This window comes from Zosterops lateralis (genome assembly GCF_965231275.1).
Source record: "Zosterops lateralis genome assembly, chromosome: 19".
NCBI lineage: Eukaryota > Metazoa > Chordata > Aves > Passeriformes > Zosteropidae > Zosterops > Zosterops lateralis.
The window spans coordinates 756405-770236 of NC_139779.1; positions in this window are offsets into that span (position 1 = coordinate 756405).

The window sequence follows — 13832 nt, forward strand, 5'->3', positions numbered from 1 at the left end:
CTCTATGGCTTTAACTGACTTTTGATAGTGTGAGATGTAATATTTTGTTCAGTTACAAAATGGCATAATTGCATATCTTTAAATCATTCTTACATGCCTGTTATTTAATTTATGGCTAGTTCAAGAGGGAAAGGACCTTGGAGCGGGAAGGTACAGCCATGGCATGTCTGCAGCTCCAGATGTCTGAGGTGCCAGCTGGGATATGGGAGCATCAGACCAAAGGTATGATAGATGTGATAGATGTGGATGACCAGGATCTTTGAATTTTAGCGTTTGGAAAGTGATAGAGCATTAAAGTGTCAGTAGGGTGCAGATGGGAACATGGTTGGTGAGGCAGGAGACATCATGACTAAATATTTTGATAGGATTCAACTGGACGCATGAGGGGATGTCTGAGGGACTTCTGTACAAACATGATCTGGTTTTCAAAGTAAAAAAAAACCCTTTAAATAGAGTCAAAGATAACTTTATTTACTCAATATACGAGTAATTTTCCTGCCAGTGAGGAGATATGATGCTAACAACTATTTACTTCCTTGTAGTAGTGACAGTAACCCCAGTACCTCAGGTATGTTTCTGTAATGACTGGACTGAAGAGTCCTTCAGCTGCAGAGCTGAGGCTTTTATGTTTTCACGACATTATACAAATTCCATTCTCCAGCAGCATAATTTGAGACCAAAGATGTTATAGTAACCCAGATGTAGATGAGAACCTGAACTCTGAAAGGGGTTTTGAGCAGAGCTTTAGTACTTTTGACCAAAATTATTATTCCAAGAACTTCTCCTCAGAAGTCATTTAACCCTGGAGTTGTCCAAATTTAACACTCACTGACCTGAGAGTTACACAGTGAGTTGTCTTCACCTGTATTTGAGCAGCTCTCTGCCAGCCAGCCCTGCTGAGCCTGAAGAGCTGTCCCTGTTCCCTTGGTGCTGCTGTGCTGGCAATTACTGCCCGCGGTGACAAGGACACGGGCCCAGCAGCGTCCTCCTGGGCTCTGCCATGGCAATTGGGAAGAAAATAGCAACTCCAAACAGACTGGTGCACCTGTTCCCATTTTCAGTCCTCTGGAATCTCTGGCCATAAAGATGGTGGGTAAATGAGGCTGTGTGTTGTGTTCTGTTATTACTTTTGAGTTAAAAAACTCGGGATGCTCACGAGGCTGCTGATGGAGCAAGTGATAATGTCAGTAAAAGGAAACAAGCGTATTCATAGGCTTCGGTTTCTTTTACTGCAATGAGGAACCCATTTCTGTGCCAGTTCTGGTAAGTGGTGGGCAGTTGATATGTGATTGCAATATCCCAGTGATCAAGGGCCAGTTAGGAGGTGTCAACGCCCTGGGTTTGCGGTCTCACTGCAGAAGCAAATTTACCAGTTTCTGTGGGGGAGAGTATCCCGTGCCTTTGGCTAGCCCAGGATGTTCATTGACACGAATAGCTATATTCCGCCAAAAACACTTTTGCAGCTGGTTCCAGTAAGATCTTGAATCAATAACTTCTTCTAGATACTCCACAATTAGGAGTTGAGTGAAGTTAACAGTTCAAAAGTCGTGTGCAGGCAACTCTTGATTAAGGTAGCAAGGGTTTCACTGGAACCTTGTTATGTAAGAGCAGATAAACATTAGAACGAGGAAAAACAGTTGGGAAGCTTCTGATTAATAAAGTGATATCATGATTTACATTCTTGAAGAGAAATGAGTAATTTAAATCTTTACAGACTTCTCAACATCCAGTCTAAGGCCAGGCCAACACTGGTGCTATACTTTCTAGTTTGTGCATACATGGCCTTGGAAACTTAAAGCTGAAATTGTGTGTGATTAATCTGTACATTACAAATATGGAAGTAACATGTCAAAACATGAAGCAGTAGCAATGTATTTTTAGTGTTTATGTTCCAGATCTTAAGTCCACAAAGAAATGGTAAAGACCACTTTGGTTATTACCAGCCTTGGAGTTTCATGCAGAAGCTTCTTGTGTAGTGAAAATCTTTCCCTTTTATTTATTTTTGTAATTCATTTATTCATTTCAGGCTTTGGTATGGACGAGATTGTAAATTCCTGTTTTATGTAATATTCAGGATAGCATTCTGCCTTCCACGTGGCCAGAGACAAATACACTTCTGATCACATTCTTGTGTCAGAAGTGTTACTGATTTCCATTCACACTTGCCACCAAAAGTCATTTGAACCCTGTGGGTACTGAATAGAATATTTCCAACCCAAGCCAGGCCTTGTTTAGCACCATTTGACAGTAATAGAATATTCTTTAAATCATTCTTTAGCACTTTGTAAACTTCCTCGTGTTCTAGGTTATGTCACAGGCATTGCTTTTTGTTTAGGGACACCTGAGCATGAGGACTTGATGCTAAACAAAAACCTCTCCTCCATGGTGTTTGGCTCATTTTCAAATGCCATAAGGAAGTAATCTTTACTGTGATGCTGTAAGGAAGAGGAATATACACTATTTCTGGGAGAAACAAATAATATTCTCTCACATCTTTTTTAAAGGAAACGGTTTCTTATTTGTAATAGCTTTTAACTTGGCATTATAAATTGTGCCTTCATATAAAGTTTTGATAAGCTGCAAACTGAACAGGCAGCACATCTGTGAGTTTTAAATACTCAATATCATAATATCTATTCATTGTGAGAGTCCTTGACCTTAAACTGTAAGAACAAGACTTTAGAGCTTTGTGCTCCACTATGTCACGTCCCTCGGTGTCACCCCAAAGAGCAGGGGTGATCTGAGGTGAGAGTGGTCTAAAACAAGTCCCTGACACACCACTGCTGGACACAGACCTGCACTGCCCACTTGGTCTGTGCCTTTCCTGCAGCCTTGCCTGCTGCTCAGAGCTGAGGTACCTCTGCAGGAGCATGAGCCAGCTGGTGCATCTTTCAACTTTTGTATTATTTGATTAATTTATCTTATACTTCTGTCAAGCCAGGTTTTATGAAATAGTGTTAACTGAAGTATACACTAGTCATCAAGTACTCCTTTCAGCTTGTGATTAAGCAGAGCAGACACATTAACTTTTAAAAAAACCTGCTCTTTGAAGGCTATTTTCTGTTTTCCTCATAATTGTGTTTGATATTTAAAATAGTTTTTTAAAGTTTAGAAGCAGAGAGAGGCGTCTGTCACTTGCACCTAAGAGTTAACAGTGTTTGTCACTGGGGGTCCCTGGCATTGCTCACTTCACTTGCAGAGTCTGAAGAGAAAAGTTCTGGGACTGCTGTTTGCTGTCCTCACCTGTGGACACTGAACTTACCCCTTCTGTAATTATCAACTTAGGTGACTTTTCCCCCAGAAAAATCTGCATTCATGTTCTGCATGAATCCATTTTGAAAAGGAATAACTTAGTTTTTGGTTTTTTTAATCAGCAGCTTCTGAGCCAGCTTGGTTTGGGTGCTTCACAGAATCATTCAGGCAAAAGACTTCCCAGGCCAATCCCCACCTTTTCCCCAGCCCAGAGCACTGAGTGCCACGTCCAGGCCTTCCTTGGACACCTCCAGGGAGGGGGACTCCAAACCAACCCTTTCTGTGAAGAAACTCCTCCTGATGTCCAACCTGAACCTCCCCTGGCACAGCTTGAGGCTGTATCACTACTCAATATAAAATATTTTCTTTCAGCTGCAGCTGCACAGCTTCAGACTGAATGGCCTCATTACCTCTGGGCTTCCCTCTGCTGAGGTTCAGCATCATCTGTTTAAAAAACACCACACTTAATATCTTTTTACTGTTACACCTTATTTTTTGCATCATCTCTGGTATTCATTCTTGTTGAGAGGAGTTTAAAACTGCTGGTGTTTTGATTAATATTCTCCCCTTCTACAGAATGGATTTTAAAAGGTGCAAAACTGACAATAAATTCTTGTAGCTGATGAGGTTGACTCATGTTCTGCATTAAGTAAAATCACACAGGATCCGGGATTTTCTCAGTCTTGCTTCAATTTCTTAGCAGTCATTTCATCTACTGAAAGTGGGCTGTGTCTCAGCTAGTGCTGAACAAGGAACAAGGAAAACTGTTTGAAAACAAATGTCAAACAGAAGTTAGTCTGGAAAATATTGTATTATCATGGTGGGCACAGGCAAAGGTTGTATATTTTGGAACCACCTTCCTGATACTGAGTCAGTCTGAGGACTGACTTTTCATGCTTAAAAATAGAATATTTTGGTTTCCACAATTGTGCAACTGCAAGGGCTGCTTTCTCTTTTATTTTCTTTTTTTTTTCCCTCCTATTTCTAGAGGTGACAGAAATGGTGTGTTTAACCACAGTTTACAGTACAGAATCAGACACCTGTTGAGTCTTGGAGCTTTCTCTCTCCCAAGAGCTCTGTTGAGTTTGTCCTTTTCCTAGCTGGAAGTATCTCACAGCACATTGCAGCTTTCTGGCCAAGATTTCAAAAGTAATTCTCAGATTGTTTTTGAGGTGCTTAACTCAGGAGACCTTCAAAGGGCACACAGCAGCTCTCTGACAGGTTGGGACTCAGGGGACAGGCAGGAGGAAATTGCTGATTCTCCACTAGCATGGCTCTGAGTTAGGGGGCACTGACATGGTGATGATTATTTAACAACTATTTCAGAAACATGGTTTAAAAATATTGAGATCTCCAAATCCTGCTCCCAACTGACAGAGCAGAGCCTGTAGGATGTCACAGTGACACTACGCCAAGTCTGGTTATTTCTAATTGATTAAATGCAGTGGAAAGGCATACAGGGTTTATTATGAAATTTGAGATGGAGAGCCAGTCCCTGCACTCTAACTCCGTTATCCTCATAAGCAAAGGTGCAACTTTTATAGCTGAGGTAATTATACAAAGAATGTGCACAATATGAGTGGTATTTTGCATAAAAAGTAACTTGAATACAGTCCATGTGTGGTTGAGAGAGGAACAGAATCATAAACCCTTTGATCTAACAATGAGGCTTTGAAAGGAACAGATTGGGTACACTACTGAGCCTATAATCTGCTCACTTTATTGCACTATATGAGGAGGGCCTTATTTATTTGCTACTTAGGAAGTGTTTTCAATTTTATAAGTATCTGAAAGAAATCACAGCTCGTAATGTAGCTTTGCTCTACACAACTCTGTAACACTTGTAAGAACTCTGGAATTCACCAGGACTGTGTTAAATGGGAGATACAAATCTTGCCTTTGTGCTCTATCAAACTCTGTCTTGGTCTACACTAAGGCAGTCTGGATGATTGCTTATCAGGATGTTTACTTTCCATGCTGTTCCTGGGTTCTGAGCTGAAGCCACTGGAACCAAAGGGAAAGACTCCCATGTGCCTCAGTAGCATTCACCATCTTAAACTGTTTTTCTCTACTTGGAATACCCAGAGGAGTGGCCTGTGCTCAATCATGGTTACCAGAATTAAAAGTGAAACAGTTCTGTTTATCCAGTTTTACAAAACATAGTGTCTGCAGCAGCCTGGGTGGACCAGTTCAAGAGGTGGGTGTGATGCTGAAAGCAAATATATCCTCCATTACAAGACCTTACCAAAACCATGCACAGGCTGTTATTTCTTATGTCCTTTTCCAAAGGTGTGAGACACTGTATGGGCAGAAACTTGAGGAGTCACCTTCTCTGCAATGGTCATTCCACCCAATCAAGACATTAACTACAAGAATTTCTCTCTTACGAATGTGAAGTCATTGCAGGGTGCCAGTCATGTCTTTCACACGTACAGCTTTGCTCTTCCATTAAAAAGAAATGGGACTTCAAAAGCAAAAACACGGGAGAAAATCAGGATCAGAGATGTTACGTTGGACAAGGACTTTGACACTTCATGGAACTACAGAAACTGTTGATCCCCAAAAGCACACGAGGAAGATGAGCAATGTGTTCTTTTGGGGAATTCTCAGATTGAAATTAAGTCTTTAAAGCTGGTACATGAGAAGAAAGAAGGAAATGTCATAATGATTTTCAGCTTGTACTGGTCAGAGAGGTCTCTTGAGCTGCCCAAACCCAATGGACAGTGTTGTAAGTTACAGGAAGTTCCCCTTTATTTCCCCTTCTGCCAGATTTCAGATGACTAAATCAAAAGTAATCATAAAAACAAGGTGAGGCAAGAATGTGTTTTTGACCAAAAAAGTTGCTCTTCCTGTCCCTTAAGTGATGCACACAGTCTGCATCAGTTCCTCTTGCTTTGGAGGCTGTGGTCCAAATACCCTTCTCTGCAAGAGTTGGGTGAAACATTTAAACTGAATGAAGCAATCGTTTTGCATCTTATCCTTTCAGAAATGGAGACAAAAATTGTTATGGCTAATAATAGCACCTGCTAATTAATCTGTAACAATCCTTTGATGTGTGTACTAGGACTGTTTATTATAGATTAACCCCTGTGACTTGACCCACTCCATAAAGCCACCCATCACTTTCTAGAACCTGACCTTGTCAACACATATTCCTCCACATCTCTTTTTTGTATTTTCAGTAAGTGACTTTTCAAACTCCCAAGTGACTTTTCAAACTCCCAAACTCCCATTCCAAATGTAGCTTCAAAGACCCATCCTCTCTGTCACTGTGGTCAACAGTTGTCTCAATCAGCATTGTGTTTACTCACTGAATGAAAACCAAGCTAAATATTATGTCCCTAGCCTGGAATTCCTCTAAAAGGAGAGTGAAGGAAAAAAAAACACCCTTGGAGTATCTGCATCTTTCACTGGTGAACTACTGAGTCCAGTTTGGGCCTCCAGTACACAGAATTCAGTGGAGGCCCTCAAGGTGACTGGGGCTGGGGCACGGTGCTGCCTCATGAGGAGAGGCTGGAGGAACAGGGCTTGTTCACCCAGGAGAAGAGGAGCAGCCTTCCAGTGGCTCTCAGGTCGCTGAGGAGATGGAGCCAGGCTCTTTGCAGGGGTGGGAAGATGAGAACCAATGTGCAGAAGTTGAAATGAGAAGTCCAGTCTGGGTATAAAGGAGAAATTTTATCCCCACAAGGATAGCCCAGCAGCAGAGTAAGTCACACAGGCCATTGTGCAGTCTGGTTCCTCAGAAGTGCTCAGGACCAGTCTGGATCAAGCCCTCACAGCTGATCCTGCTTTGAGCAGGAGGTTGAACTAGATGAAGTGCTGAGGTCCCTTCCAACCTGCCTTCTGTGAACCTGTGCATGATGTCAGCTCTTACTGCGTTCGTTTCAGTTATGGGAGTCATGTTTGAGGAACATTCCACAAATCCCAGCTATTCCACAAATCCCAGCACTATTCAGTGTACCCTATCTCAGCAACTGCCTCAGGTTCCCTTGCATGTTGAGTTTGCTTGCTAGGCAGTTCCACATGAAGAAACAATTGTTCTATTCTTTGATGGAGGATTAATCAGAGATGTGTGCCCATATTCCCAAAGCACACATCGTGTATGTGACACAACCACAGCACCAGGGACACAGGTAAGCTCCAGGTGTAAGCAGCACTGCCTGGAGTGAACTTGCATGGCACAGACTGCTCATTGCCTGCTGACTGACAAGGTGGGGTGAATATTTCTCCAGCCATAAATCATTGGATGATCAACTAGCAAGTTAGACAAAGGAGAAGATGTAGTGGGGAGATATGTTCATACTGAAGTCTTTATTTAGATTTGTAATAAGAAACAAAATTTTTTGAATTAGTTCAAAGATTCACTCCATGAATTGGAAGTTGCTGCAGCGTGGCAGAAGATTGTGTTCTGGGATGCTCCACAGAGACCAAATGGGAAAATTACTGCATTTTGGTGTATGAGCATTGAGCTAGACCTGCAGCTCAAAATCAATGAAAACTGACTAAAAATAACTCCGAAGAATGCACCATGGAAATTGTCTTTTTTGATAGGGGAACGTAGATAGCTGCTAGAGAAGGAGCTGTAAGCTCACAGCCCACACCCTCTGGCATTTCCCTATTGGGAAGGGCACAGGGGAGGCAATTTGCCTCTCACAGAAAGTTCTGAAAGTGTGATGTAATTCAGACACTGAAAGTTGTGCTGACACAGGCAAGGCTGGTCTAACTGTAGTGCTTAGCAAGGAGTCCTTAAAAACAATTGAGGTCATAAAACAGTGCATACAGATAAAGCAGAGCCATAAAATTACCTGAGAAAACCCCTGTCTCCATGCAGGAAACATGGAAAGGGGGTCAGCATGCTTTGGTTTTGTGTAGACTAAGGTGCACTGTATTTGTGACACCTGAATGTGCAGGAAACAACTGGGTAGATAAAGGCAGGTGTAAGGAAAAGAGACTCAGAGGTCACCAATAAAGAGAAGCACATAAGTTTTACTTACTGAAGTTGTTCCAACAGTGCTGTGTGTTTTGGACTAAAAACACCAATGTTTTTGGATTCAGAGCTCAGGTTACTTCTATACTTCAATATTCTGTTCTTCATTTTGGCCCAGAAATTTATGGTTTGTTTTTTCAAAACCAGAATTCAAATCTCTTCTGTTATCTGTCTTTGGTTAGAGATTCTACTGGCCTTGGCCAGTGCTGTTACTGAAATCAGAGTTTCTTCTTCAGACCATGCTTTTAGTAAAGAAGACATTTGCAGCTCTGTAGTTCACTTTATTTTTCAAGCATAAACTCATTTTGCACACAGTAATCTCGTAGTCTAATTTTTCCTGTTCTGCTGTGACAAGCATGGATTGCAGGAACAGGAGTATCAAACACTGTTCTATAACTTTTCCCCATCCACATGCTAGCTTTTCCTTATGCTCCACACAGGGACATCTTCAGTGGAGTGAAATGTCCAGGAGTGCAGGACACAGAGCCCAGCTTGTGACAACCACATGCAGGACACCAGGGTTTAGGCCCAGTCAACTGTTAATTGCTACATTGCACTTTTTATGCTGTAATTTTGTCTTTGCTGCTGCAGCTGTGGCTGAGGATCTCAGGGGTGAGTCAGGAGGTGCCAGCAATCACCTCTGCCTCAGCCAACGTGCAGCCAGGCACAGCAAAGTCTGGCTGATTGTCGGGTGGCTTTGGTCCTCCCTCACTTCCTCATCCCTGGGAATTTTGGAGAGGGTGACTGGTGAGGGAATTCTGTTCTTTCTGCATGTCTGAGTTTGGCCTAACTGACAGTGAGCAGACAGGAAGGAATGGGTTTACTGGCACGTCTCTGCAAACTTAGCACTCTCCTTAACTTTCATTTTCACCTTCAGATGGTCAGACTGGGAAATTTTCCACCCTGCCCTGCCATCATTTGACATTCAATCTTCCACTGGAGAACAGGACATGGCAATCAAAACATTGCACTTTCCACACTAAACTGCTGCTTTAAGCATACCTTAAATCTGCAGAAACTAAAAAGGAGTCCAGACAGGGCTGGGATCCTACTTTTATTTGCGTATTTTCAAGTGCCAAGGCCTAGATCTTTTATTTTACTTTTGGTAGAGTTGTTATCCCCACTTTATCAGGAACATTTTGAAATAATAAAGAAGCCAATGAAGAAGGGGCTACAGTTAATGGTGAATATCTTAAAGCCCTTAAAGGAATAGTCAGCAATCAGAACACAAACAAAGAAAAAAAAAAAAAAAAAAAAAAAAAAAAAAAAAAAAAAAAAAAAAAAAAACCACCACCAGAGTTGCCATCTTACAAAGTTTGAGGGAAGATTCAAACCAAGCAGATTTTCTTTGGGAAGTGAAAAACCAAAGCAGTGTAAAAGAAGATGACTGATAATAGTCAATGAGAGGAGATATTTGGGAAGAGCGATAGTTATTATTATTATTAATTGTACCTTTGTCAGAAACCACCAGATGTGAGGGAAGTCCTAACAAATCTGAGATGCTGAGTGTTTACAGGGGCTGCAGTACTGTATTTATTGTGCTGTCATATGGAGCAGTGCTGCAAGAGACATCTCAGACAATGGTTAAATTAGTTAGAAAGAGCTCACTGATAACCTGTGAAATGTTGGGACAGCTGGATTTCTCTTTGGGTTCCATGTTGGGAAGATCAGCCCTTGTTGTCACCAACTTTGCCTCAGTGTAGTAATTCTTTGAAGACTCAAAATGCCCTGATCTCAGAGGAGCAGCCTTATAACCTCAGCTTGATTTGTAATTGTTTGCAGGAATTCTTGAGCTCATGCAGAATCTTGCAGATACGATGTGTATCATAATATCAGACACAGAATGTGACTCACTTGGAAGGAAATTGCAGAGAGCCGATTGTTGAGGCTACCGACCATCAGACACTTAGAAACAAAACAAAATTTAACTCAAGATGACAGCGTTGAATAGGTCAAAGTCTGCTCTGAAAGGGCACCTCTTTCATCAAAGTTAATGCAAGGAAAGCAACCAGTTTTCGCACTCTGATATGGCAGAGGAAGAAGTGTCTGTGCAAAAGTAGGAAACATGGGCAGAATTTGTTTTCTGAAGGAAAAGCTTTCCAAACCCTGTAAAATATTTGTAGAAGGAGTGTCCAGTGAGCTTGTTTAGCAAATTCTCTGGTCCACCTGAGGAATGAATGGTTCTCTCTTGTTCTTACTGTACAGAGGGAGTTTTATTATTGATTTCAAGTGAGTAAAAAAACAGGTCCTGTCTGAGCAACTGGAGTGATTAGGCAGTTCCCTGAATGACTGTACTTCAGCCATTTTAACTTTTAACAATTCTCCTAAGGAAAGATGTTTCTCCTCCTCTGGTTATCCCAAATCTGATTTTTCCCATCCAATCCCTACATGACCTTTCCTAGATCTCAGCAGTCCCAAGCACAGGGAAATAAGGAGGGTAAATACTAAAAGCTTAGAACTCACTAAATTCAAATAAACTTCTACTAAGACATCTTTCTTACAGTACTAGACATTAAGATTCTCCATGTTCTGTAGAAGAAAGGGGTTAATAATAAAGGGAAGGATGCAAAGAGAATTTTTAAAACCCTGTTACAAAGTAGCAAACGCAAAGAAGAATGTAAAGGCAGAATTTTCTGGCATGGCATTGAGTGGCACAGCTCTCACCCATCGTTTCTGCCTGCTGATTACATCTGTCTGATGACTGGAATATTTTAAACAATGGGATTCACCTGCTAATTCCGGTGAGAGGAAAGGCACCCCATTAAAGAAAAATCAAGCTGTGAAAATTCATGAGCAGTGGATGCTAAGCAGCACAGGCTTGATAAAGCCAAGCAGATGAGTGCTCAGAAAACACAGCTCTGTTTATCGAGAGGTTCATCTCCAGCAGTCCTGGGTGGGATCATACAGGGGATCTCATGCATGAACACGTGTGCACGGCACTCGCTTTGCCTCCAGAAATGCTTTACACAATCATTTCATTCAACATACACAATATGTTCATTTTCAAATAGAGAAGCTGGACACAGAGAGAAGAAAACACCTTGTCCAAGCTTGCCCAGTAAAAGAGTGATGGATGAGAAAAGATCACGCATTTCCTCATTTCTCTGGCTGCTTTATGCCTCATTTCTCTAGTTCTTTGGTCAGCAACTATAAATCCCTAGTTATCAGTGTACCTCATTTCACTCATATTAGTCAGCAGATTTATAATTTGTATAATCTTTAATTTGTAAGCAGTTTCCTTAAACAGCCATACATAATACCAATAAACAAGTAAGGCAGGTCAAAATCCTTGTTGGGGCACTGTCTGGCACCACCCTCATGGGCTGCAGGTGCCTCACAGCACTGGGCCCTGCTGCCAGCCCTGTCCTCAGGGGCTTCTGCCTTCCAGGCTGCAGGGAGAGGTAAAATGTACGTGTCCACATGTTGTCTTACATTGAAAATCAGCTCAGCAATCCCATCTTCCTCATCCAGCTGTCCCCCTGATATTCCCTCAAACAGCTTGGTGGGAATGGTTTGTACTTCATGAAGCTGCAGTTTCCTTCCAGTATTCCCAATACTTTGGAAAATGCACCAAGAGACAAATCTCACAGGCAGCAACAGGCAGAACAGGGAGCTCTGGAGAGCAAAAAATTCTACAAATACTCTATTGAGGAAAATCCTTTAAAACTTGATCAGAAGGAAGGAAGTATATGTATGCAAAACTTAAAATACCTGTCCTTAGTTATAAGCACATGGTTAAATGCTTGCCTGTGTTGTAAAGCTCTACAGCTCTGTAACATTTCTCTTGAAATTGCTCACTCTCTACCTACAGTCACACAGGGATAAAAGCTGTAAGAAGCCATTCAGCATTTATTTCTTTTAATTTTACCACAATGTGCAAGGCTGCACGCTGTTAGTGTGATACTTTGCCCTTTGCAGGAGCACAAGCAGGAGTCAAGGCTGCAGCATGCCAAGGGAAGGAGGGGATGCTGACAGCACCAAGAGCTGCCTCATTCAGGTTATGTAATGCTGCTCACACAGCAGACACGCACACTCCACTTCTCCAAGCAATACAAAAATCAGGGGAATCCCCGATTTCACTGTCCATGTCCAGCCTTCCTGAGCTATTTTGCATACGTGGTCCTGGACTATAAATGCTTTTGGCTCCTGGGAGGGATGCAGAGCCTGAGAGGTGAAAGGCACGAAACTCTGACAGAGAGGAGTCTCTCCTGCAGGGTTGGGACACCTCTCACTAAAGCACGGTAAGGAGCACCTTGTCCAGGTGTTCATTCTGTCATTCATTTACTGCAGCTCACAGATAATCATATGGAAAACTGTATCTTTTTCTCTGTATTAGGAGCAAAGTGTCGAACTCAATCTCCTGCTCTAGTTCCAAGCTGTCCAGCTGCCCTGAAAACTTTGTTCCTTCTTTCTGCAGATTTAAAGGTTTGTGCGTGTAACAGGTAACACTGTCAGTGCATCCACAGAACTCTGCAGGGCAGGACACAAAGCAGCTTCTTGCTCTGAGTGCCACTGAAGGGAAATGTGAGTCTACTCTCTTTCTTTTTGCTTTTTTATTATTATTACTATCTTTTTTCCTGTTACTATTTTTTGTCTTTTTTCTCCTTTTCCTCATTTTCTTCCTTTTCCTCCTTTTTCTCCCTGTGTATTGTATTCCCCTTTTTCCTTTTTTTCTTTCCTTCTTTGTTTCTTTGTTTCTTTCTTTTCTTCCTCCTCTCCACTTCTTCTCTCTTTTCCCCCTGTATTTTACAGAATTGTATAGGCACGTCACAGCATTTTTTATTGCAGAATAATAATTTAGATTTTTTTCCTATTTTGTAACTGTAGAGAAATGCTTATTACACATTATTTCTCTCACCTGGAGCAGTAAAAAGTCCTAACATCTTGTAGTTTCTGCACAGACAATTGGATGGATTTCTCTTCTTGTGTAACTTTACAGCAGACAGTATTTTCAGAGCCCAGCATAAATTTAACTTTTATTACAAAAGTAATATAAACATCAAAATAAGACATAATTTGCATCAGGAATATGTGACAATGTCTATTTTCTTCTTTTTTCTCTAACTTCTTGGAAACATCAGGTTTTGATTTCTGTTCTGAACCAGATTCAAATGCTGGGGCTAATTCTCTTTCACCCTGTAATTTACTGGCTTGATTTTTCTCTTCTGTCACACCTTCCCTAGCACAAAATCCATCTTATGTTCAGAAATGAGCAGAAAATGTATGTTAAAATGAATAGCCTAAACTTTGTACACTCTTGTGTAAATGCTATGTGTTACATTGAAATAAGTGCTGCAAATCTTAGAAACCACAGAGTTCAGCCTCTCAGAATCCTGTTGGTCTCTAGCATATATAGTGTAAAATATTTTGGTACATTTATGAGCAAGATATTTTCATTACTGTGTGAATAACAGTTTCACATTCCTTTTCTAAGCTCCTGGTCTGCTCAGACACCAATATTTGCTGCTTTACAAGACCAGGGGTCATCTGAAATTCTCTTGCCAGTATTTTAGATTAGTACATGGTTGCACATAAAGTGTTAGTTTTAGTATCACTCTCTTAAGAATAAAATAATTTTTATTTTAAACACAGG